Here is a 25,004-nt window from a genome sequence, read left to right on the forward strand (position 1 = left end):
GATGATTTCAGCACAATCTACGTTTGGAGGTCACCGGCCAAAACTAAAACATTTCAACTTAGGAACGCCCAGAACCACGAGAATGGTTTCCATTCATGTCTCCTTTCCTTTTGCTTGCCTGTTGCTATGATTTCCTGCCTACAACCACGAATCAATCAATCAATTTTCATCAACACACCAAATATCAGATCGGTACATACCATATATTGGTAATTGCCCCATATATCTCTGAGATTGGAAAACACGAACCATATTTCTATGTCCCCCCCCCCCGACCTCTTTCTCTCCACTTCTGTCGGCCCTCATCTCTGCCCGTGCCACCAGCGAGGCAGAGCGCAGCGGCGGGCATGCGGACCACGCCTCCGCGGTCAGACAGATCAACAACGTGGCGGTAACGGTAGCAGCAATGTTATCCGCGCGCCTTGACCTATACGCACCAGCTCGCCCGCAGTTCACCACCATGCTTCAACTACATCGACCTTTCTTGTTCGCCCACATAGGTCATCAAACATAAGCAAAATTGTTGAATCATCAAAGTTCCGTTATCAAATTGCTTATATATTTCTTGCTGCAGCTCACTGTGCTGTTGACTTATTAGATTTTTATCAACAAGTGCAAAAATGCACCAGAAGGCTGGAAGGGGAAGGGGTAGCGAAGAGGAGAGGAATTTGCTTTTCTAAAAAAATCAATTGTGTCCTTGAGTGACTAGCAATAGTTGTCGGGGATTTGTCTAATTCACTAATTATGTTCGTTGTAAAAACTGTTTTCCTCCACCGTACTTTGTTCGCAGTTGTACTTTCATTTTTCCACTGCTAAATTGCAGGTTAATGATAGAGGCTTCATTGTATTATCCTCCGGTCGCAGGACCAAGATGGCGAATCTGTTCTGGCAGAAACATCCAACAAGGAACTTCCCTGCATAACGAAGAGGGTGAATTCATATGGATACTGCGAAAGGAAGAAGAAGTGTGACTGCGCCTACATTTACGAAGACAATTCAGGGAGGACATTCGTTGGAAAGAAAATATTCCGGAAAAGAGGTAATTGTCCATCCTTTTCTCGATTTACGGTCATGTCAAGTTCTGAAACCAAGAGACTTTGGTTTTTGAGATTTCTGTTATAGAAATGTGTTTAATGGCTTCAAGCCTCATGTAGGAGGTGCAATGAGAGGCCGTGGTTGGAAGTACGGCTCTAGATTCGTGGATCAAATCTTCCCCATGATCAGTCCGAGGGCACATAAAATCCTAGAACTTGTCTAGACGTTGCCAAGATCTTGTAATTGATGTATATCATCCCTTCCACTGTCCACACACAACCTGTTGGACGACATCCTCAACATCGCCATCCAGCTCCGGCTGATCCCACAGTGGGATCTGATCATATCAGTAGGACTCCAAACCAGCACCACTGACATCATTCATTGCGTCTAAGCTCTGATCGATGTGTGATTTCTCAGAACTGTTTGTAGGTCTGCGAATGGATCGTCCTCCGGAGCTCCTCCCGTCCAGACATCATCTGCTACAACCTGCTCATAGAAGCGTATGGCAGGAAGCGTTAGCTGGACAAGGCATAGGCTATGTACATGGCTCTGCTGGAGGCGCGGTGTGTGCTGACGGAGGACACCTAAGCCTCCCTCTTGCTTGCGTACTGCAATGCCGGTGCACCAGGCAGAAGGCGTGATCTCAGAGATGAGGGAGCACGGAATTAGTCCAAGTAGGCGTTCCAGTTTGGTCTGAACCATCTGTTATGGGGAAGAAAGTTTCAGGTTAACTGGAACATTCACTCACACGAAGAAATGGTTTCTTATTTCCAGGCGCAAACATATACAATACGTACCTCAATGGGCTGCTGAAGGCGAGATGCACCGACAAGGCCGTGGAGGTGTACCATAGGATGAAGAGGAACCGGTTCCGGACAAACACAGAGATGTGCACCCTGATGATTAATGGTTACGGGAATATCAAGCAACCGATGTGGGCAATGGAAGTGTTCAATGATATGCAGTATATCGGGTGTAAGGGCATCTCCAACGGGGCGACGCATTTCGGACGCCCAAAAGTGGTTGCGTCGCTCCATCGCCTACTTCTCCACCGCCTCCCGTGCGGCTGCTATGGCTAGGTGCGCCGCCGCGTCCTGTTGCAGGCACTGCTCTACCCTCGCGCTCGCGGCGTCGTCCTTGAGCGTCTCGAAAGACTAAACGATAGCCCTTTGCTCCGCCGCCCTCTCCTCCGGCGTAGGCGCATCAGGGTCATCAGCAGACCAAGATATCTCGGAGTTGGAGTCCTCTGCGGCCACGGCGGCCGCCAACCTGCGCTGCTCCAGCTCGGCGTCCAACGCCGCGTGGCCCGCTAGCTCCTCCTCTGCTTCCTGCGCCGCGAGTGCCAAGGCCTTGGCGTCCCTGACCGGGTCGAGGAGGTCGCCCGTGCTGTCATCGGAGTCGAACTCCTCGTCGGAGCTCGAGGCCGGGGGAGGTGGAGTGGGAGGTGTAGGTGGAGGTGGAGGTGGAGGCGCGGCAGCCTGGCTGCGGCCGGCGTGTCATTGTGGTTGTGGCGGATTTTGAGCGGCAGCGGAAGTGTGCGGCGGCTAGGGTTTTTGTGGGGAGGAGATGAGATGATGGCGCTCCTGTTTATACGGATCAGAGGCAAGGCGACGGCCGCGGCACGCGTGGCAACGCCATTACTGCGTGCGCAGAGGTAGGCGACGGCCGCGCACCACGCGAGGCATCGCCATTTACGCGGCCGCAGACTGCCGAAGCGACGCCTCGGCGCCAGTACTGGCGGAGAAGACGCATCGACCCTGCGTCACTGCCTGGTGGGCCAGACAAAACGTCCGCCAGACGCGAGCGGACACTTTCCGCGTCCGTGAAGACGCATCCCATGCGCATATTTGGGCCATGTTTGCGTCTCTGCGGACGGCGCAATCACTTTGCGTCGCCCCGCTAGAGGTGGTGTCAGACGTATTTCCGGTCACGGCGGACGAAAACGGTCGCTCAACGACCTTTTGCGTCGCGCCGCTGGAGATGTCCTAAGAGCATGTCTAACAGACCCCTTAAAACACCCAAACCCGTATAATAACTGCCAGAATACGGGTTCGAGCTCTACCCGGCCGTCTAGCAGGCCCCGTAAAAATGGCCCCCGCTTCGATTTTTGCTGGTTTCGATTACGGGGCGGGCCTTCGCCCCTTAGTTGCGTGGGGTGGGAGGCCAAATACAGGGCCAACCCCCCACTCGTGGCGGGCTGAAATTTCAGAAAATCTAACTGTTTTTGCGATTCGCCTCGCCGGAATCCGGCTAAATTCCGGCGAACTGCAGCCGGGGCGGGGCTGGGCGAGTGCCGCCGGGGGTGGCGCGAGCACGGCCGGGGGCGGCGCGAGCACGGCCGGAGCGGGGCGGGGCTGGCCGGAGCGAGGCGGGGCGAGGGCGGCCGGGGGCGGCGCAACCATGGCCGGGCCGGGGCGAGTGCGGGGCGGGGCGGTCGGGAGCGGGGCGGGGCGGGGCGAGGGCGGACGGGGGCGGCACGGCCAGGGCTGGAGCGGGGCGAGGCGGGGGCGGCCGGGGGCGGCGCGGCCATGGCCGGGGCGGGGGAGCACGGTGGCCAGGTCAGCAGTTGGCTAGAGGAAGAAGATGGAAGGAGTTTTTTTTTCGATTCGGCATATTTTGGGAATATTCCATTTTACAGGGTGAGTTTACAGGTGCTGCTAGATTGGACGCGTTTTTGGCCGGTGAAAAACGAATACAGGATCCTCTACTCGCGTTTTAAGAGGCGAAAAAATACGGAGTCCGTTAGACATGTTCTAAGGCTGACACATCTGCACCTGCACGGCCCTGGACCCCTGGTGAATGCCTTCACGAGGGAAGGGCTATGTGAGAAGGCAGAGGAAAGGTTCGAGAAGATGCACCAGGCCGGCACGAGCCTGACGTCTACGCTTACAACTCCCTCATGGAGGCCTACATGTCATCCATCCATCAATCAATCATCCATAATTCAACTGCAATATGTGCTCCTGATTGCAAGCTTTCTATCGATGTATTGCAGCTGCGCAGGGTTTCCGCAAGGCGTGTCAGAGATCTTCTCCCTAATGCAGCACATGTATGATGGAATATATCATTTTTTCGTGAAATTTGACGAACACACATATATTATGGAGATGTACATGTAATTTTTTTTGTCAAATTATTTTAACACTTGAAATTATGTTTTTATGCTAGAGAAATCATACGAACGGGAGCCAATTGAGTTTCTGCTCATTGTACTACTTCTTAACCTATAGATTTTTATGTTTCTATAGTTCTGTACTTAACTATATGTGTTGGACAGGCCGCTTATCCTGCTTATGAATATTTTGACTACATCCATCAAATGCCTTAATCCGCTCATCAAGTGGTAGCTTATGGTGCCTATCATTCTACATACCCACCCCAGGTACCGAATCTTATGGTGCAGAAACTTCAACGTGTTAGATAGTGCAACTAGGCTTTATGAATAGAACATGCAAATATTTTCCGTATGATTATAATGAACGTTAAGGTAAGAGAACTAACCTAAGGTTGGGTAGTTGTATCCCTAGCCCACCCGAGTTTAAATCCCAGGTTTGACATCTGCGTGTCTCACAAAGACAGAATATTCTTTTAGTGGGAAGCGATGTTCCCATCGACACAGCTAGGCTTCTATGGTAACTTCGTCAATTTCAATATCCGATCTGCCGGCTCAGTCTTCCGAAGGTGATCATAGGGGTAGGGTGTGCGTGTATGTTCATAGGGGTGAGTGTATTTGCGTGTATATAAGTGTCTATGTTTGTATTGTGTTTCTTTAAAAAAAAGTGAACCTTAAGGTAAGACATAAATTTTTTTTTGCAAATAGGTAAGGAATAACTGACATCTCTCCTATTAAACTCAATATACTAGCACCTAGGGTAAGGCTAACGGTGGCCGCGGGGGATGGCTGCCTTCTCCTTCTGTTTTGCCGCGGCAGCAGGGCCTCATGCCTTCGATCTCCGCAGCACCTAGGCAGCCGCCTCGGCTTGTCACAGCTTAAGTTGATGCATTATGTTTGTTCGTCTAAAAGAAAGAAATTAAAAAAGTTAGCTTTCAATAACCAGTCACGATGAATCTCAAAATTTTAATATTTCACTAATTTTGAAATAATAGAAAATAAAAAAGGTCAGGTGCCAATGCTCACCCATAACACAGATAAATCGTGCACTAGAAAAATGTCCATGTCGTCCACAAATTATTCAACAAAATTCATTAAAATATTCATTATTTTATAAAAAAGTTCTTTCTCCAAAAAAGAATCACCAATTCCAAGAAAAGATTCGTGCATTTCGAGAAATATACGTGCGTTGTGAATTATATATGTGTATTGAGAAATAGAATTTGATAACCCGTGGCAACGCACGGGCATTTGTACTAGTACTACTTAAAAAGACTAAACGTAATCCCTATTCTCCCCACTTTCATCCGTTCCAACTTTTTGGTCGTCCGTCCGTCCATTAAAACAGGAAAACTCAACCAGAAATCAATCATGTTGCATGTAATCACGTTGCATTTAATCCAGAAATCAATCAGCACCAATCAATCCGCGATAGATCTTTTGCAGAAGGAATCAACCTGCTGAAACGGACATATAAAGGAAAGCAATCAATCAGCCAGGACGTATTACATGCAATGTGATTTTTGCCCCTCCACAAAATCAGCAATTCCTTGATTAGTAATTTTTGCCCCTCCACAAATCTCGCTACAGCGTGATTGGTCAATTTTTTAGAGGCTACGAAATTTCATGTGTTTCCGTTTCTGCTCCTCCCTCCACGCACGACCCACCGACTCCACGTACTCCACCTGCTGCACCAACTCCTCCTTCGCGACGACGACGACGCCCTCTCCCTCCCTCGCGATGGTGCACTCTTTCTCGCGACGATGGCGCCCTCTCCCTCGCACGCCACATGATGGCACTAACTCGCCTGCTTGCGTCGTCTGTGCTGGCCAATAAATCTGCCGCGTCGTCTGCGCATGGAGGTTGAGATCAAAATGGCATCTTTTGCTCCTCCAGCGGCCGTATCTGTTGTGTAAGGGCTCGATCTGTCGATACAACGTTAGGGACAAGCTCCAATCATGGTTGTGGCCGGCGGGGACTACCAAAACGGCCTCCAATGGGTCGCGCACTTCTTCGGCACGCAGATCGGCACCGCCAAGGTATTCGCCAAGGTACTCTTCTCACCCTCTCGCCGCCTGCTCTGCTTGCTCGCTCATCTGTTGCGCGGAACAAACCTAAGCTCGTTGCTATCGCAGGCGCTGTCGGAGGAGGCCAAGACAAGTACGACAAGGTTGTCTTCAAGGTGGTCGATCTGGTACGGTTCCGATTCCATCCTTAGTGCTATGCTGCTTCCCAAATTCCCTCCGTCTTTTCCCTTTGTGTGGTATGTTATGATTGACGTGTCCTGCTGACTGCTTCATTAGATTGGAGTTACGCGACGGAGGACCAGGAGTAGCAGGAGAAGCTCAAGAAGAAGAGTTCGACGTATGTATCAGCGATTTCATCTCCACCTTTTACTGATTATCTCCAGTACTACACCTGTTTAGCAAAAGAAACCATGCATATTTATTCAAGCTAATCGCTATTCGAACCAGCAATAAAGCTAGGGCAGCCCTCTTTTGTGGAATAAAGTTACACTACTTTACTGCTAACGAGTGTTGTTACTGAACTCATTCTCATTTTTCATAAAAATTTCTCTGTTAGATTGTGAAATACCATTGGACCTTAAGATTAAACTGCAAATGTGCTCCCATGACAGAAAAATCTTTTTCGGAATGGAGTAACATTTTTGTTGTCTGTACTTGTCTTGTCATGGTTGATTTTCATTATTCAGTTATGCCAGCCTACAATTACTTTTACTCTGTGCTTGTTCTCTGCACTTATTTAACTCAATAATATTTAATCCTCGTTTCAAGAATTCATTGACTGATTTGCTTTGGGATGCAGCTTCCAATGGTGTAGCCATTGAATCAAGTGGAAGGCAACTGCTTGAGCAGTAACTATGAGCCATGCTTCCACAATTTCTGAAGCAGATTCAGTTATATACTTTTTTTTACTGTAGCCATTTTTTAGTACTCCCTGCATTTTTAGTAGTTCAGCCTGCACTTTTACAACCTGAGATATATATTTGGTGGTAGAATAAAATCAAGGTCTACTGTACTGAAAGTAAATGGAGTATTGTTGTTGCTATCCGAAAATAACAAGGTCTAAAACTATTGCAGTATCACTGTTAGTACTGTCGTATCTCTGAAAATAGTAAGGCCTGCAATTCATTGTGCTTGAAGAGGTTTTGTACCGTAGGAAAGGAATTTCGAAACCTTTATTACTGAACTTATGCTGAAGTTATTTAGTGCAACACTGAAACTTTATTTTGTAATAATTCTTGCTTTTCTTTTTCTTGACTTGTCCATCGTACTAAGACTTACGCATACCTGTCCAAGTATATGGTAAATTCTAGAACTCTAACATGCATTTGGGCAAATGTTTCTGTTTCTGTTCATCTGCCAATGGGTGATACTATGTCGTCGTGAAAATGAACCATGCCTTTTTTGGGTCTATGACTGCAAATCTAAATCTTCACCACTTGCAGCACTGTTGGTTCCTCTGGGCGTGGGATCCTAGCAATTGATGAGGAGATTCTTTACCAGTGAACTGCAGATGGCAAGACATTTGTTGACTACTTGAAGGACTAGAATATCATGCTTGGTATTAAGGTTGACAAGGTATGCATTCAATGATCTGAAAATCTTCGATTCCTTATGTTGTTTTAGTCAACAAGCCAGTTCTACCATTCTATTTTTTTTACTTGATTTATGTTGTCTTGCCCAAAAGGGTTTGATTCCGTTACCCTGATCCAACAATGAATCCTGGTGCCAAGGTGTTGATGGTTTGGCTTCAAGGTGTGCAGAGTTGAAGTCAAAGAATGATTGTGCAATTCTTGCTGACGATTTTGAGTTGCTGCTAGGGAAGCTAGGTCATTTTACTGCTATTGGAGATATAGGTCTCTGTGGTGGTGCTTGCTGGAGATCACGGCTCGCTAGGAGGCGGCAAGAAGGTGATGTCGTTGATCAGAAAGGCGATGCATAGCCTGGGTGGTTGGGGATGAGTTGCTAGAGCTCTCCTTATCGACCTATGCAGCCGAGATATTGGGGATGAACTGCTGGTGTGGCCTCCGGTGCTGCCAGGAGGTTGGGGGGAGAGCTGTGGTGGCTGCCGGGAGGTTGGGAGCGAGCTGTCGGCGCGGTGATGATTGCCAACTTATTTTTTTAATTCGAGAGCATCATACTACATCAGTAAGCACTATACTACTGATACGTCTCCGACGTATCGATAATTTCTTATGTTCCATGCCATATTATTGATGATACCTACATGTTTTATGCACACTTTATGTCATATTCGTGCATTTTCTGGAACTAACCTATTAACAAGATGCCGAAGAGCCGGTTGATGTTTTACTGCTGTTTTTGGTTTCGAAATCCTAGTAACGAAATATTCTCGGAATTGGACGAAATCAAGACCCGGGGTCCTATTTTGCCACGAACCTTCCGGAAGACCGAAAGGGATACGAAGTGGGGCGACGAGGCGCCGCCACCATAGGGCCGCGCGGCCGGAGGGGGCCCGCGCCGCCCTATGGTGTGGGACCCTCGTCGGCCCTCCAACTCCGCCCTTCCGCCTACTTAAAGCCTCCGTCGCGAAACCCACGATGCGAAAAACCACGATACGGAAAACCTTCCGAGAGACGCCGCCGCCGCCAATCCCATCTCGGGGGATTACGGGAGATCTCCTCCGGCACCCTGCCGGAGAGGGGATTCATCTCCCGGAGGACTCTACACCGCCATGGTCGCCTCCGGAGTGATGAGTGAGTAGTTCACCCCTGGACTATGGGTCCATAGCAGTAGATAGATGGTTGTCTTCTCCTCATTGTGCTTCATTGTTGGATCTTGTGAGCTGCCTAACATGATCAAGATCATCTATCTGTAATGCTCTATGTTGTGTTTGTCGGGATCCGATGGATAGAGAATACCATGTTATGTTAATTATCAAGTTATTACATATGTGTTGTTTATGATCTTGCATGCTCTCCGTTATTAGTAGAGGCTCTGGCCAAGTTTTTGCTCTTAACTCCAAGAGGGAGTATTTATGCTCGATAGTGGGTTCATGCTCGCATTGACACCAGGACGAGTGACGAGAAAGTTCTAAGGTTGTGTTGTCTTTGTTGCCACTAGGGATAAAACATTGGCGCTATGTCCGAGGATGTAGTTGTTGATTACATTACGCACCATACTTAATGCAATTGTCTGTTGTTAGCAACTTAATACTGGAGGGGTTCGGACGATAACTCTGAAGGTGGACTTTTTAGGCATAGATGCAGTTGGATGGTGGTCTATGTACTTTGTCGTAATGCCCAATTAAATCTCACTGTACTTATCATGACATGTATGTGCATTGTTATGCCCTCTCTATTTGTCAATTGCCTGACTGTAATTTGTTCACCGAACATGCTTTTATCTTATGGGAGAGACACCTCTAGTGAACTGTGGACCCCGGTCCATTCTTTTAATACTGAAATACAAATCTGCTGCAATACTTGTTTCATTGTTTTCTCTGCAAACAATCATCTTCCACACAATACGGTTAATCCTTTGTTACAGCAAGCCGGTGAGATTGACAACCTCAGCTGTTTCGTTGGGGCAAAGTACTTTGGTTGTGTTGTGCAGGTTCCACGTTGGCGCCGGAATCCCTGGTGTTGCGCCGCACTACATCCCGCCGCCATCAACCTTCAACGTGCTTCTTGGCTCCTCCTGGTTCGATAAACCTTGGTTTCTTTCGAGGGAAAACTTGCTGCTGTGCGCATCATACCTTCCTCTTGGGGTTCCCAACGAACGTGTGAGTTACACGCCATCAAGCTCTTTTTACGGCGCCGTTGCCGGGGAGATCAAGACACGCTGCAAGGGAGTCTCCACTTCTCAATCTCTTTACTTTGTTTTTGTCTTGCTTTATTTTATTTACTACTTTGTTTGCTGCATTATATCAAAACACAAAAAAATTAGTTGCTAGCTTTACTTTATTTACTGTCTTGCACTCTATATCAAAAACACAAAAAAATTAGTTACTTGCATTTACTTTATCTAGTTTGCTTTATCTACTACTGCTAAAATGGCTACCCCTGAAAATATTAAGTTGTGTGACTTCACTAGCACAAATAATAATGATTTCTTATGCACACCTATTGCTCCACCTGCTACTACAGCAGAATTCTTTGAAATTAAACCTGCTTTACCAAATCTTGTTATGAGAGAGCAATTTTCTGGTGTTAGTTACGATGATGCTTCTTGCCCATCTCAATAATTTTGTTGAATTGTGTGAAATGCAAAAGTATAAAGATGTAGATGGTGACATTATAAAATTAAATTGTTTCCTTTCTCATTAAGAGGAAGAGCTAAAGATTGGTTGCTATCTACTGCCTAAGAATAGTATTGATTCCTGGACTAAATGCAAGGATGCTTTTATTGGTAGATATTATCCCCCTGCTAAAATTATATCTTTGAGGAGTAGCGTAATGAATTTTAAACAATTGGATGATGAACATGTTGCTCAAGCTTGGGAAAGAATGAAATCTTTGGTTAAAAATTGCCCAACCCATGGACTGACTACTTGGATGATCATCCAAACCTTCTATGCAGGACTAAATTTTTCTTCGCGGAATTTATTGGATTCAGCTGCTTGGAGGTACCTTTATGTCCATCACTCTTGGTGAAGCAACAAAGCTCCTTGATAATATGATGGTTAATTACTCTGAATGGCACACGGAAAGAGCTCCACATGGTAAGAAGGTAAATTCTGTTGAAGAATCCTCTTCCTTGAATGATAAGGTTGATGCTATTATGTCTATGCTTGTGAATGATAGGACTAATGTTGATCCTAATAATGTTCCATTAGCTTCATTGGTTGCCCAAGAAGAACATGTTGATGTAAACTTCATTAAAAATAATAATTTCAACAACAATGCTTATCGGAACAATTCTAGTAATAACTATAGGCCATATCCTTATAATAATGGTAACGGTTATGCTAATTCTTATGGGAATTCTTACAACAATAATAGGAATACACCCCCTGGACTTGAAGCTATGGTTAAAGAATTTATTAGTACACAAACTGCCTTTAACAAATCTGTTGAGGAAAAGCTCAATAAAATTGATATTCTTGCTTCTAAGGTTGATAGTTTTGCCTCTGATGTTGATCTTTTGAAATCGAAAGTTATGCCTAATAGGGATATTGAAAATAAAATTTTTACTACAGCAAATGCCATCCAAGTTAGAATTAATGAGAATATAAGATTAATGGCTGAGCTAGCGTGCTAGGTGGGATAGAGAAGAAAATGAAAAACTAGCTAAAGAGAAAAATGTAGCTAAAGTTTGGACTATTACCACCACTAGCAATGCTAATGATTCACATATTGCTGCACCACCTACTATCAATAATAAAATAATTGGTGTTGGCAATGCTTCTACTCCTAGTACAAAGCGCGCAAAATTATCTGAAACTGCTAAAACTGCTGAAACCGCTGTGATAAAGCTGCTGAAATTTTTTCCAACCTTGGGGATGATAATCCCATTGCTTTAGATTGTAATGATTTAGATTTGATGATTGCCACATCTCTGAAGTTATAAAGTTCTTACAAAAACTTGCTAAGAGTCCCAATGCTAAGCGCTGTAAACTTGGCTTTCACAAAACATATTACAAATGCTCTCATAAAAGCTAGAGAAGAAAAACTAAAACTTGAAACTTCTATTCCTAGAAAGCTAGAGGATGGTTGGGAGCCCATCATTAAAATGAGGGTCAAAGATTTTGATTGTAATGCTTTATGTGATCTTGGTGCAAGTATTTCGTTATGCCTAAGAAAGTCTATGATATGCTTGACTTGCCACCATTGAAAAACTGTTATCCGGATGTTAATCTCGCTGATAATGCTAAAAAGAAACCTTTGGGGAGAGTTGATAATGTTCATATTATGGTTAACAACAACCTTGTCCCCGTTGATTTTGTTGTCTTGGATATTGAATGCAATGCATCTTGCCCCATTATATTGGGAAGACCTTTTCTTCGAACCGTTGGTGCTACTATTGATATGAAGGAAGGTAATATTAAATATCAATTTCCTCTCAAGAAACGTATGGAACACTTCCCTAGAAAGAGAATGAAGTTACCTTATGATTCTATTATTAGAACAAATTATGATGTTGATGCTTCGTCTCTTGATGTTACTTGAGTTACACTTTACGCGCCTAGGCTGAAAGGCGTTAAAGAAAAGCGCTTATGGGAGACAACCCATGTTTTTACTACAGTAGTTTTGTTTTATATTTGAGTCTTGGAAGTTGTTTACTACTGTAGCAACCTCTCCTTATCTTAGTTTTGAGTTTTGTTGTGCCAAGTAAGTCTTTGATAGAAAAGTAAGTACTAGATTTGGATTACTGCGCAGTTCCAGATTTCTTTGCTGTCACGAATCTGGGTCTACCTCCCTGTAGGTAGCTCAGAAAATTAAGCCAATTTACGTGCATGATCCTCAGATATGTACGCAACTTTCATTCAATTTGGGCATTTTCATTTGAGCAAGTCTGGTGCCCTAATAAAATCCATCTTTACGGACTGTTCTGTTTTGACAGATTCTGCCTTTTTATTTCGCATTGCCTCTTTTGCTATGTTGGATAAATTTCTTTGATCCATTAATGTCCAGTAGCTTTATGCAATGTCCAGAAGTGTTAAGAATGATTGTGTCACCTCTGAACATGTTAATTTTTATTGTGCACTAACCCTCTAATGAGTTGTTTCGAGTTTGGTGTGGAGGAAGTTTTCAAGGATCAAGAGAGGAGTATGATGCAATATGATCAAGGAGAGTGAAAGCTCTAAGCTTGGGGATGCCCCGGTGGTTCACCCCTGCATATTCTAAGAAGACTCAAGCGTCTAAGCTTGGGGATGCCCAAGGCATCCCCTTCTTCATCGACAACATTATCAGGTTCCTCCCCTGAAACTATACTTTTATTCCGTCACATCTTATGCACTTTGCTTGGAGCGTCGGTTTGTTTTTGTTTTTGTTTTGTTTGAATAAAATGGATCCTAGCATTCACTTTGTGGGAGAGAGACACGCTCCGCTGTAGCATTTGGACAAGTATGTCCTTAGGCTCTACTCATAGTATTCATGGCGAAGTTTCTTCTTCGTTAAATTGTTATATGGTTGGAATTGGAAAATACTACATGTAGTAACTCTAAAATGTCTTGGATAATTTGATACTTGGCAATTGTTGTGCTCATGTTTAAGCTCTTGCATCATATACTTTGCACCCATTAATGAAGAAACACTTAGAGCTTGCTAATTTGGTTTGCACATTTGGTTTCTCTAGAGTCTAGATAATATCTAGTATTGAGTTTTGAACAACAAGGAAGACGGTGTAGAGTCTTATAATGTTTACAATATGTCTTTTATGTGAGTTTTGCTGTACCGTTCATCCTTGTGTTTGTTTCAAATAACCTTGCTAGCCTAAACCTTGTATCGAGAGGGAATACTTCTCATGCATCCAAAATACTTGAGCCAACCACTATGCCATTTGTGTCCACCATACCTACCTACTACATGGTATTTATCCGCCATTCCAAAGTAAATTGCTTGAGTGCTACCTTTAAAATTCCATCATTCACCTTTGCAATATATAGCTCATGGGACAAATAGCTTAAAAACTATTGTGGTATTGAATATGTATTTATGTACTTTATCTCTTATTAAGTTGCTTGTTGTGCGATAATCATGTTTCTGGGGATGCCATCAACTATTCTTTGTTGAATATCATGTGAGTTGCTATGCATGTCCGTCTTGTCTGAAGTAAGAGAGATCTACCACCTCTATGGTTGGAGCATGCATATTGTTAGAGAAGAACATTGGGCCGCTAACTAAAGCCATGATTCATGGTGGAAGTTTCAGTTTTGGACATATATCCTCAATCTCATATGAGAATAATAATTGTTGCCACATGCTTATGTATTAAAGAGGAGTCCATTATCTGTTGTCCATGTTGTCGGTATGGAAATCTAAGTTGAGAATAATCAAAAGCGAGAAATCCAAAATGCGAGCTTTCTCCTTAGACCTTTGTACAGGCGGCATGGAGGTACCCCATTGTGACACTTGGTTAAAACATGTGTATTGCGATGATCCGGTAGTCCAAGCTAATTAGGACAAGGTGCGGGCACTATTAGTATACTATGCATGAGACTTGCAACTTGTAAGATATAACTTTCATAACTCATATGTTTTATTACTACCGTTGACAAAATTGTTTCATGTTTTCAAAATAAAAGCTCTAGCACAAATATAGCAATCGATGCTTTCCTCTTTAAAGGACCATTCTTTTTACTTTTATGTTGAGTCAGTTCACCTATCTCTCTCCACCTCAAGAAGCAAACACTTGTGTGAACTGTGCATTGATTCTTACATACTTGCATATTGCACTTGTTATATTACTCTATGTTGGCAATTATCCATGAGATATACATGTTACAAGTTGAAAGCAACCGCTGAAACTTAATCTTCCTTTGTGTTGCTTCAATACCTTTACTTTGATTTATTGCTTTATGAGTTAACTCTTATGCAAGACTTATTGATGCTTGTCTTGAAGTACTATTCATGAAAAGTCTTTGCTTTATGATTCACTTGTTTACTCATGTCATTACTATTGTTTTGATCGCTGCATTCATTACATATGTTTACAAATAGTATGATCAAGGTTATGATGGCATGTCACTTCAGAAATTATCTTTGTTATCGTTTTACTCGCTCGGGACGAGCAGAACTAAGCTTGGGGATGCTGATACGTCTCCGACGTATCGATAATTTCTTATGTTCCATGCCATATTATTGATGATACCTACATGTTTTATGCACACTTTATGTCATATTCGTGCATTTTATGGAACTAACCTATTAACAAGATGCCGAAGAGCCGATTCTTGGTTTCTGCTGTTTTTGGTTTCAGAAATCCTAGTAACGAAATATTCTCGGAATTGGACGAAATCAAGACCCAGGGTCCTATTTTGCCACGAACCTTCCAGAAGACCGAAAGGGATACGAAGTGGGGCGACGAGGCGCCGCCACCATAGGGCCGCGCGGCCAGAGGGGGGCCCGCGCCGCCCTATGGTGTGGGACCCTCGTCAGCCCTCCGACTCTGCCCTTCCGCCTACTTAAAGCCTCCGTCGCGAAACCCCTGATGCGAAAAACCACGATACGGAAAACCTTCCAGAGACGCCGCCGCCGCCAATCCCATCTCGGGGGATTCGGAGATCTCCTCCGGCACCCCGCCGGAGAGGGGATTCATCTCCCGGAGGACTCTACACCGCCATGGTCGCCTCCGGAGTGATGAGTGAGTAGTTCACCCCTGGACTATGGGTCCATAGCAGTAGCTAGATGGTTGTCTTCTCCTCATTGTGCTTCATTGTTGGATCTTGTGAGCTGCCTAACATGATCAAGATCATCTATCCGTAATGCTCTATGTTGTGTTTGTCGGGATCCGATGGATAGAGAATACCATGTTATGTTAATTATCAAGTTATTACATATGTGTTGTTTATGATCTTGCATGCTCTCCGTTATTAGTAGAGGCTCGGCCAAGTTTTTGCTCTTAACTCCAAGAGGGAGTATTTATGCTCGATAGTGGGTTCATGCCTGCATTGACACCGGGACGATGTGACGAAAGTTCTAAGGTTGTGTTGTGCTCGTTGCTACTAGGGATAAAACATTGGCGCTATGTCCGAGGATGTAGTTGTTGATTACATTACGCACCATACTTAATGCAATTGTCTCGTTGTTAGCAACTTAATATCGGAGGGGGTTCGGACGATAACCTGAAGGTGGACTTTTTAGGCATAGATGCGGTTGGATGGCGGTCTATGTACTTTGTCGTAATGCCCAATTAAATCTCACTGTACTTATCATGACATGTATGTGCATTGTTATGCCCTCTCTATTTGTCAATTGCCCGACTGTAATTTGTTCACCCAACATGCTTTTATCTTATGGGAGAGACACCTCTAATGAACTGTGGACCCCGGTCCATTCTTTTAATACTGAAATACAAATCTGCCGCAATACTTGTTTTACTGTTTTCTCCGCAAACAATCATCTTCCACACAATACGGTTAATCCTTTGTTACAAGCAAGCCGGTGAGATTGACAACCTCACTGTTTCGTTGGGGCAAAGTACTTTGGTTGTGTTGTGCGGGTTCCACGTTGGCGCCGAATCCCCGGTGTTGCGCCGCACTACATCCCGCCGCCATCAACCTTCAACGTGCTTCTTGGCTCCTCCTGGTTCGATAAACCTTGGTTTCTTTCTGAGGGAAAATTTGCTGCTGTGCGCATCATACCTTCCTCCTGGGGTTCCCAACGAACGTGTGAGTTACACGCCATCAACTACCTCCGTTTTGAAATGTAAACCTTTTAGGAAGCTGGATTCCTAAAAAGGCATACATTTCGAAACATAGGTAATATATAGTTTCATTACTACTGTTTGCTATTTTTGTGCCATACAATATGCCTGCCTCTGGTTGATAATAGGTGTCAACATGAAATTCTTCTTGTACTTCATTAAAGCCTTTTCATTAGATTTATCTTTGCAGTGGATTAGAATATTTATTACTATTAGTTTTAAATACATGAATAAGATATTTTCAAATAGTTTAGAGACAATATTACAATATGCGAAGTCAGGCTTGGGATTTAGACCCATTGTTGAATGGGCGTGAAGGGTAGGAAGAACAAGTCAGGCTCAGGATTTAGACCCGTAGCAACACACATATATTTTTGTACGATGAATCATAAAGGCCATGTGTTTGTTCCAAAAAACAAAGCTTGCAGCGGGTACTCACGATTGTTTTTTCAAAATTTAGATGTATGTTTTCATTATTTCAAATAACCCAAAACGTATGCAAAATTAGGAAGGAATCTGTTCATCTACCGCACAACGTCGCCTCCTTATCCCTTAGGGGTGGGCATTTGGTCATGATCGACAATTCGGTTTTCGTATTTCGGTCTATTTTGAGTTCGGTCATAAAAAATTGAAGACCGAAATATACTTGCTTGTTTTACTACCCGACAAATTCGGGTACCCAATAATTCGGGTTCGGTCATGACCGAACATCATAGTCAATGTTGTCAACATAAATATTAGATATTATTTAGTAAGAAGTTGGCAACATTTTAGATGTATTTTTGATGTTTTTAATTGCATATATTATTATCAATTGGCGGGAAATAAATGTTGAACAATCTAAACAAAAATGTAACAATCCTAGAGAAGTTTGATCAACATTCAAGAATATCACATCTCACGCACATCACACAATTGTGAAGATCGGGATAGTCTCACGTAAAAATTCAGTCTATTAGGTTACTTGGAAGAAATGACCGAATTGACCAAACTAAATTTGGTCTATAAAATTTTCTAACCAATTTCTTTATTGGTCATTTTGGTCTCGGTCTTTTCAGGTTCGGTCACGGTCTTTTCGGTTTCGGTCTTCGGTTGTTTTGTCCACCAATGTCTTTTTCTACCCAATTTCTTTATCGGTCATTTTGGTCTCGATCTTTTCGGGTTCGGTCTCGGTCTTTTCAGTTTCGATCATCTGTTCTGATCAATGTCTTTTTTTATGCGATTAACGTCTTTTTCTTGTTATCCCGTGGCAACGCACGGGCAAATGTCCTAGTAGTTTGTTAAATTTCTATTTCTATGGAAGGCACCAATGCCTCCAGTATGTTCTCTCACGTGAGCGTCTTCTTCTATATGTTGTGTAGTGTGGCAGCTTGATCATTACAAAGCTGGTTGTTGTGTGAAACTAATCAATGCATGTGCTTTTGTACAGCTGCGCAATACTGTTTGTGTGAAACCAATCAATATCATCCTTGTATGTTATGTGTGTGCAGGAGTCGTGTTTGGAAAAAGAATTATCATGTGGAGTTTTTGTTGAAGCATGTGCTTGGATATTTAACGTAATAGAGTAAACTGTCTCATGCACATTTTAGCTACATTTTGTAGGCCTGGTGTATCTAGGAATCAGAGAAGGGCTAGAAGTTGTTGAAAGTTTTGCAAAGACCGAGAAGTTGGTTGAAATCTGAGTTGGCTATTCTCGACCAAGGCTCGAAGGTCATATCCTCTTGGAGGGCCTCCATCGCCGCGGCGGTGCAAGAGGACAGCGGCGCGCTGACGCTGCTAGGAGAGGGGACAGAGGAGGTTTTGCAGTCTAAAGCCATCTCATGATATCACGCGATTTAGTGCCTAGGTCGGACATAAACGGGCTGAACACTTTGGATGGAAGGTGGCAAAATTTGTGGTCCTAGCGATCTTGGATGAAATGATAGCCTGGAAGCGGGAAAATAGACAAAGATTTTCATATGAAATTCCATATTAAAAACATTCAAATTTAAGCATACCTAAGTTGAAACACTGTATTTTTCATTAAAACACACAGGGGCTAAACAAGATACGACTTGATCCACTGGATCACGATCTCCTTAATCCATGGGAACCCATGTCCTTTGAGTTATAGATTCTTTGAGTCAAACCTATCCCACGAAGATCATCCAAACAAGACTACTCGGATAATATGGGCATTGTAGTCGCATTCAATTTGCGACAACACCACTAACATGGATATACCTTATTGGGTCCACGACTTCAGTATCTTTTTTTTTTGAGAACTACAACTTCAGTATCTCTAGTACATATTTGGGAAGCCCATGAAGCTAGAATAATGGAAGCATCCGAAGCCCAGGACTTAGCGTGTTGAATAAAGGAAGGCCCATCTGAGCTGACAAAAATATAGCCTTGTATAATTACTTGTAAACTGATCCGAACTGAATTTCGAGAGCTAACCTCCTATATAAAGGCTAGGTGGAGCCATCAGGAGGAGATATCGAAACCATTGATGTAACCAGGGCCGGCCCTGACCCATGGCAGCCATGGCCTGGAGGGGGCCCAGGATTGGGGCTTTTTCTTTGCTATGGGATGAAAAAATTTAATACACATAACAATTATTGAATAGGCCCACCAAGGGAGTATCGGCCAGCAAGCATGCCGATCAAGGCCGATCGGTCCAACTCCTCGTGTATGTTGTTGATACGTCTCCGACGTATCGATAATTTCTTATGTTCTATGCCATATTATTGATGATACCTACATGTTTTATGCACACTTTATGTCATATTCGTGCATTTTCTGGAACTAACCTATTAACAAGATGCCGAAGTGCCGGTTCCGTTTTACTGCTGTTTTTGGTTTCGAAATCCTAGTAACGAAATATTCTCGGAATTGGACGAAACAAAGACCCGAGGGCCTATTTCGCCACGAACCTTCCGAGAAGACCGAAGAGCATACGAAGTGGGGCCACGAGGTGGCCAAACCACAAGGCGGCGCGGCCAAGGGGGGCCCGCGCCGCCCTGTGGTGTGGGCCCCTCGTCAGCCCTCCGACTCTGCCCTTCCGCCTACTTAAAGCCTCCGTCGCGAAACCCCTGATGCGAAAAAACCACGATACGAAAAACCTTACTGAGACGCCGCCGCCGCCGATCCCATCTCGGGGGATTCTGGAGATCTCCTCCGGCACCCTGCCGGAGAGGGGATTCATCTCCCGGAGGACTCTACACCGCCATGGTCGCCTCCGGAGTGATGAGTGAGTAGTTCACCCCTGGACTATGGGTCCATAGCAGTAGCTAGATGGTTGTCTTCTCCTCATTGTGCTTCATTGTTGGATCTTGTGAGCTGCCTAACATGATCAAGATCATCTATCCGTAATACTCTATGTTGTGTTTGTCGGGATCCGATGGATAGAGAATACCATGTTATGTTAATTATCAAGTTATTACATATGTGTTGTTTATGATCTTGCATGCTCTCCGTTACTAGTAGAGGCTCGGCCAAGATTTTGCTTTTAACTCCAAGAGGGAGTATTTATGCTCGATAGTGGGTTCATGCCCGCATTGACACTCGGGACGATGACGAGAAAGTTCTAAGGTTGTGTTGTCGTTGTTGCCACTAGGGATAAAACATTGGCGCTATGTCCGAGGATGTAGTTGTTGATTACATTACGCACCATACTTAATGCAATTGTCCGTTGCTTTGCAACTTAATATCGGAAGGGGTTCGGACGATAACCTCGAAGGTGGACTTTTTAGGCATAGATGCAGTTGGATGGCGGTCTATGTACTTTGTCGTAATGCCCAATTAAATCTCACTATACTTATCATGACATGTATGTGCATTGTTATGCCCTCTCTATTTGTCAATTGCCCGACTGTAATTTGTTCACCCAACATGCTTTTATCTTATGGGAGAGACACCTCTAGTGAACTCGTGGACCCCGGTCAATTCTTTTAATACTCGAAATACAAATCTGCTGCAATACTTGTTTTACTTGTTTTCTCTCGCAAACAATCATCTTCCACACAATTCGGTTAATCCTTTGTTACGAGCAAGCCGGTGAGATTGACAACCTCACCGTTTCGTTGGGGCAAAGTACTTTGGTTGTGTTGTGCAGGGTTCCACGTTGGCGCGGAATCTCTGGTGTTGCGCCGCACTATATCCCGCCGCCATCAACCTTCAACGTGCTTCTTGACTCCTACTGGTTCGATTAAACATTGGTTTCTTACTGAGGGAAACTTGCCGCTGTGCGCATCACACCTTCCTCTTGGGGTTCCCAACGGACGTGTCAACTACACGCATCAGTTGTACCTGTACGCTACGATTGATTAACTTTCCTATAGTCTAGATGATCGATTTCTGGATGGTTCATCTTTCTTCGACCCTTCCTTTGTCTCTGGCTCTCTGCGTGTTGCTGATCGCCTTGCATGGCTGCCCTACCTGCCTCCCTGTAGCCGTTCCGGAAGATCGCCTCGTCCAGCAGCCCGTCCTATAGTCTCTGTAAGTTCTTGTTTAAATCTCTCAACTCCCATCTAACCCATGTCTTGTTCTCTTAATTCGGATTCGAATTTGATGTAAATTCATTCACAATTATAGGTGTTACAATACCAAAAAAATTGTCCGGTGCTGTGAAAAATAAAAAGAGAAAACTAGAGAAAGCTATCCAAATGTGTCAGTTGCATATTGCATCCTCTTGACGATTGTAGCCTCGAGTTGAAAGTTTCTCTAAACTGAAGCTACTCAAAAATTGTTTGAGGTCAGCTATGTTACAAGACAGATTGAATGGCTTGGCTACATGCTGTATTGAGAAGGATATCTTGGAAAACATTGATCTTGAAATTATTGTGAATGATTTCGCATCAAGGAATGTGCGAGAAAGCTTTTTGGAGAAGCATTCAAGCATAATTGTCGAAGGACTCGTTATAATTTGGTTTTTATTTGAGGTAATGAACTAGTAGAAAATACTTTCTAAATTTTGATACTATTTTATTATTATTTTTTGAAAGTTTATATATCTAGTTATATGTATATATTGTCTTTAAGGGGCCCTTTTTTTGACTTCGCCCAAGGGCCCTAAAATACATTGGGCCGGGGCTGGATTCTACTATTACATCAACTTTTCCTTACAATCAATATATTGTTGGACTACCTTGTTTGTTTGACCAACCGACAAACCCATTAGCGCACCTTTTTCCCTGAAACCCTAAGTCCATATGCATGCACATTGCCAATGTTAACCCTTGTCAACCACCACCCCCACTCTCTTCTTGTCCTCCACCACGATGTGCATCACCTCTCAACCAGTCAACCTACACCCCTAATAATGGATGTGCCTCAGTTATGGATGGTAGCGGCGTACGAGGAATTGTCCAAGTAGGCAAATTTGATTGCCCGTGGACCCTCCCCATCTCTTTTCTTGGCTACTAATTCGTCTTCCTCTAGATATGGAAGTGATGGTAGAGGGTTATGTTATTAGCTGGAAAATAAATTTGGGACGCCCTTCATAGGAACGTGATGTGTTTTTGTTTGGTTTGTTTAAGGTAACGATGCTTAGAATATAAACAAAAAAATCAGCACCACAAATATAAAGAACCGCAATGCACAACATTATAGTGCGAACATGCAGCCGTGTCAACTTGTGATTGTTTTATTTCGCCTGAGTCGATGAATAACCTAATTAACACGATGGAATCATTATGATTTAATTCAGAAGAAATTCAATACTAGGCAAGTTGTAATTTGCTCTCTTATCAAGTATGAAAAATTGCTCTCTTATCTCCGGATGAGGACTGAGTGTGGGCCGTTTTTATATTTCATAAAAAAATTAAACAATATGTTAACTAGCCGATCATCTTGGATCTAAGATCGAATAAAAAAGAACAAGGATAGTCATAAATTGCTTACTCACAGCTGAGGACAAGCAAGCTCGGAAGGTTCTCATAGCCTTTGACTTACTTGAGGAGAAAATAAGATCAACAAATTTATCGTATGTTTAAAAGCTCTTGTTCACGTCCTACGTAAGAAGGCAACTTATAGCCAATAAATTCTTAGCTTACTACCTAACAAAGGACCAATGATTTCATGTCACTATCTACCACCCATGTATCTTATGAGTAAGAGCCTACCCTCCGCCAAATATGAATATCTTGTTACTCCTCTTATATCTTGGTTGGAATTATCCAACGATGGTTTGTGCATTATTATTTTGACTCTACAAAGAAGGGATTTAAATTCGATAGGCGTAGGCATAGGAAGCATCAGGAATTATTGGGGGATAGTAAAAATTAAAATACCTACGTTATAGCTCGCACAGCTATGGTACTTGCCGCCCCTTAAGGGAGATGCATTATTACTTCCAACATGTTCAAACAGCTTATGTATTATGATTGTCTAAGTAGTAACATGGTGTCTTCATTACCTTTCCTGGTGGGATGTTTAAGCTTGCATCCTTATAGGCATGTTTCCATGCTCATTGACCTGTTTTTTTTCCTGCATACTAAAACAGTGTATTTTGTGACAAGTTTGATGCTTCTAGACATGCTTCTGCAAAAATTTCTATGTTCTTCAAGAACCTCTCTATATTTTGTTTATCTTGGGATTTATATGTACTCTTTCATGTGAACTCACATAATGAAAACTTCACGGGATATTGTGTTTAACTCTTTGGTATCACTATACCACAACACTACATCCCCAACATACAAATTGGCTGGGAAAGGGTTTTCCCGACAGACTTATTTTTACAGACCGATCATGTCTATCACCGTAAGTCCGGTTGGCAAAGGGTTTTCCTAACAGACTTATTTTTACCTACCAATAGTCTATGAATAGTGTAAAAGCTTTCCCAGCCAACATATTATTCCTGACCGATATGTTTTGCCGACCCACAATCTGACGGTACAAGTATTGCTGACCAACTTTCCATCATGTTAGCTGAGCCATGCATTCCCGACCAACAAACCGGTAAGTACTAAATAACGACCAACATATCCTCGTTTCAGACTTACAAATTTCATATATTAAACCGTGGCCATTATTGCCCAAACATCCATCAAATTGACATATTTCGATACAACTAATTGAACTTATCAACATGCACATGATACTAAATATCAAAGGATATTAAACCTCAACCCAATAGTAATGATAAACACTACTCATACATAATTTTAATTTGTTCTGAACATGATTCCTAGATACAAGAGGGTTACAAAATGTAATGGTCAAGCTGTCACACAACACAACATATAGAAGAAGACGCTCATGTGAGAGAACATATTGGAGGCATTGCTGCTTTCCATAGAAATAGCAATTTAACAAGCTAGAAGGAGCATTAGCCGTCCTGACATGATCAAACCTGACAATTCGCTGGTGTAAATTTGCAGGAAGGCTAGAAATAGAAAAACATAACTGATCGTCCAGAAGAACATATATCATTATATAACATGGCACTCGCATTGGCAATATAAAAGGGCAAATAGTTTAAACCAAACGAAGACTTTCATTTGATCAGTAGTTTCTGAAGAACATATACAATCTACAAGCATTAAGGAAATGACAGATCTGTGAGTTGTGAGTTTCAGTAAGTACGCATGATGACTCATGCACATTAAATGTAAACAGAAATTACATGCACATGGAGATATATACTCTCTTTGGAAAGATTTTTGACAATTTACCTTGAAAAAAGATTTGAACCTAAGATGACTTGCAAAGTTAGGATTATAATTCAGATATGACATTAAAGAAGAAGAAAAATTAAGAGTATCTACATAGAGAGTGCAAAATCAACATATAAAAGATAATAACTGAACTTATTACAGATCTGACATAGGGTTTAGGAGAGTGCTAAAAATGGGATAGATGGGTGCATCTGGTGGCAAGGCTTATTAGGGTCCAGCTAACCAACAATGAGGATGTTTTCTAGTGGTCTTTCACAACTTTGGATTCTTTCTTCGGTAGGTCAATGCATCTTGACTTGTTGAATTTTACCTTAAAAAATATATTTGGAAGATCAAGGTTTCACTTAAAATCAAAATTTTTATGTGGTTTCTTCAAACAGAAGTGATTTTAACTAAAGATAATCTTATCAAACGATCTTGGCATGGCTGCTTTAAGTGATGTTTTGTGATCAATACAACATCTTTTCTTTTCATGCCCTTTTGCAAAAATCCTTTGGAGGATCAATTTTATTACTAATTTACCTCCTCCATCTAGTGCTGCATATTTGTTTGGGAATTGGCTAAATGGAGTTGCAAAAAAGGATAAAAGACTCATAAGAGTTGGTGTGTCCACTTTATTATGGGATATATGAAATGACTGTAATGATTTCATCTTTAACATGAAAAGTTATCCATCCCTTTGGTTACATATTGGATCCATGTGTGGTCCTTTCTCTAGCCGGCGGAGGAGCGCCACAACATGGATACTGGGTGCAACCATTTGGCGACGGTAGCAAGGGATTTCTACAGCCGGTGTGGTTGGCGGTCTGAGAGGCGCCTCGCTTCATGATGATGTGTCAC

At 43.0% G+C, this 25,004-nt stretch overlaps 1 pseudogene; it reads left to right on the forward strand.

The window, feature by feature from the left end:
- The first annotated feature begins 347 nt into the window (after positions 1 to 347).
- On the forward strand, positions 348 to 4,385 carry LOC124648417 (annotated as a pseudogene).
- The last annotated feature ends 20,619 nt before the right edge of the window (positions 4,386 to 25,004 follow it).

This window comes from Lolium rigidum, chromosome 4 (assembly GCF_022539505.1).
Source record: "Lolium rigidum isolate FL_2022 chromosome 4, APGP_CSIRO_Lrig_0.1, whole genome shotgun sequence".
Taxonomy (NCBI): domain Eukaryota; kingdom Viridiplantae; phylum Streptophyta; class Magnoliopsida; order Poales; family Poaceae; genus Lolium; species Lolium rigidum.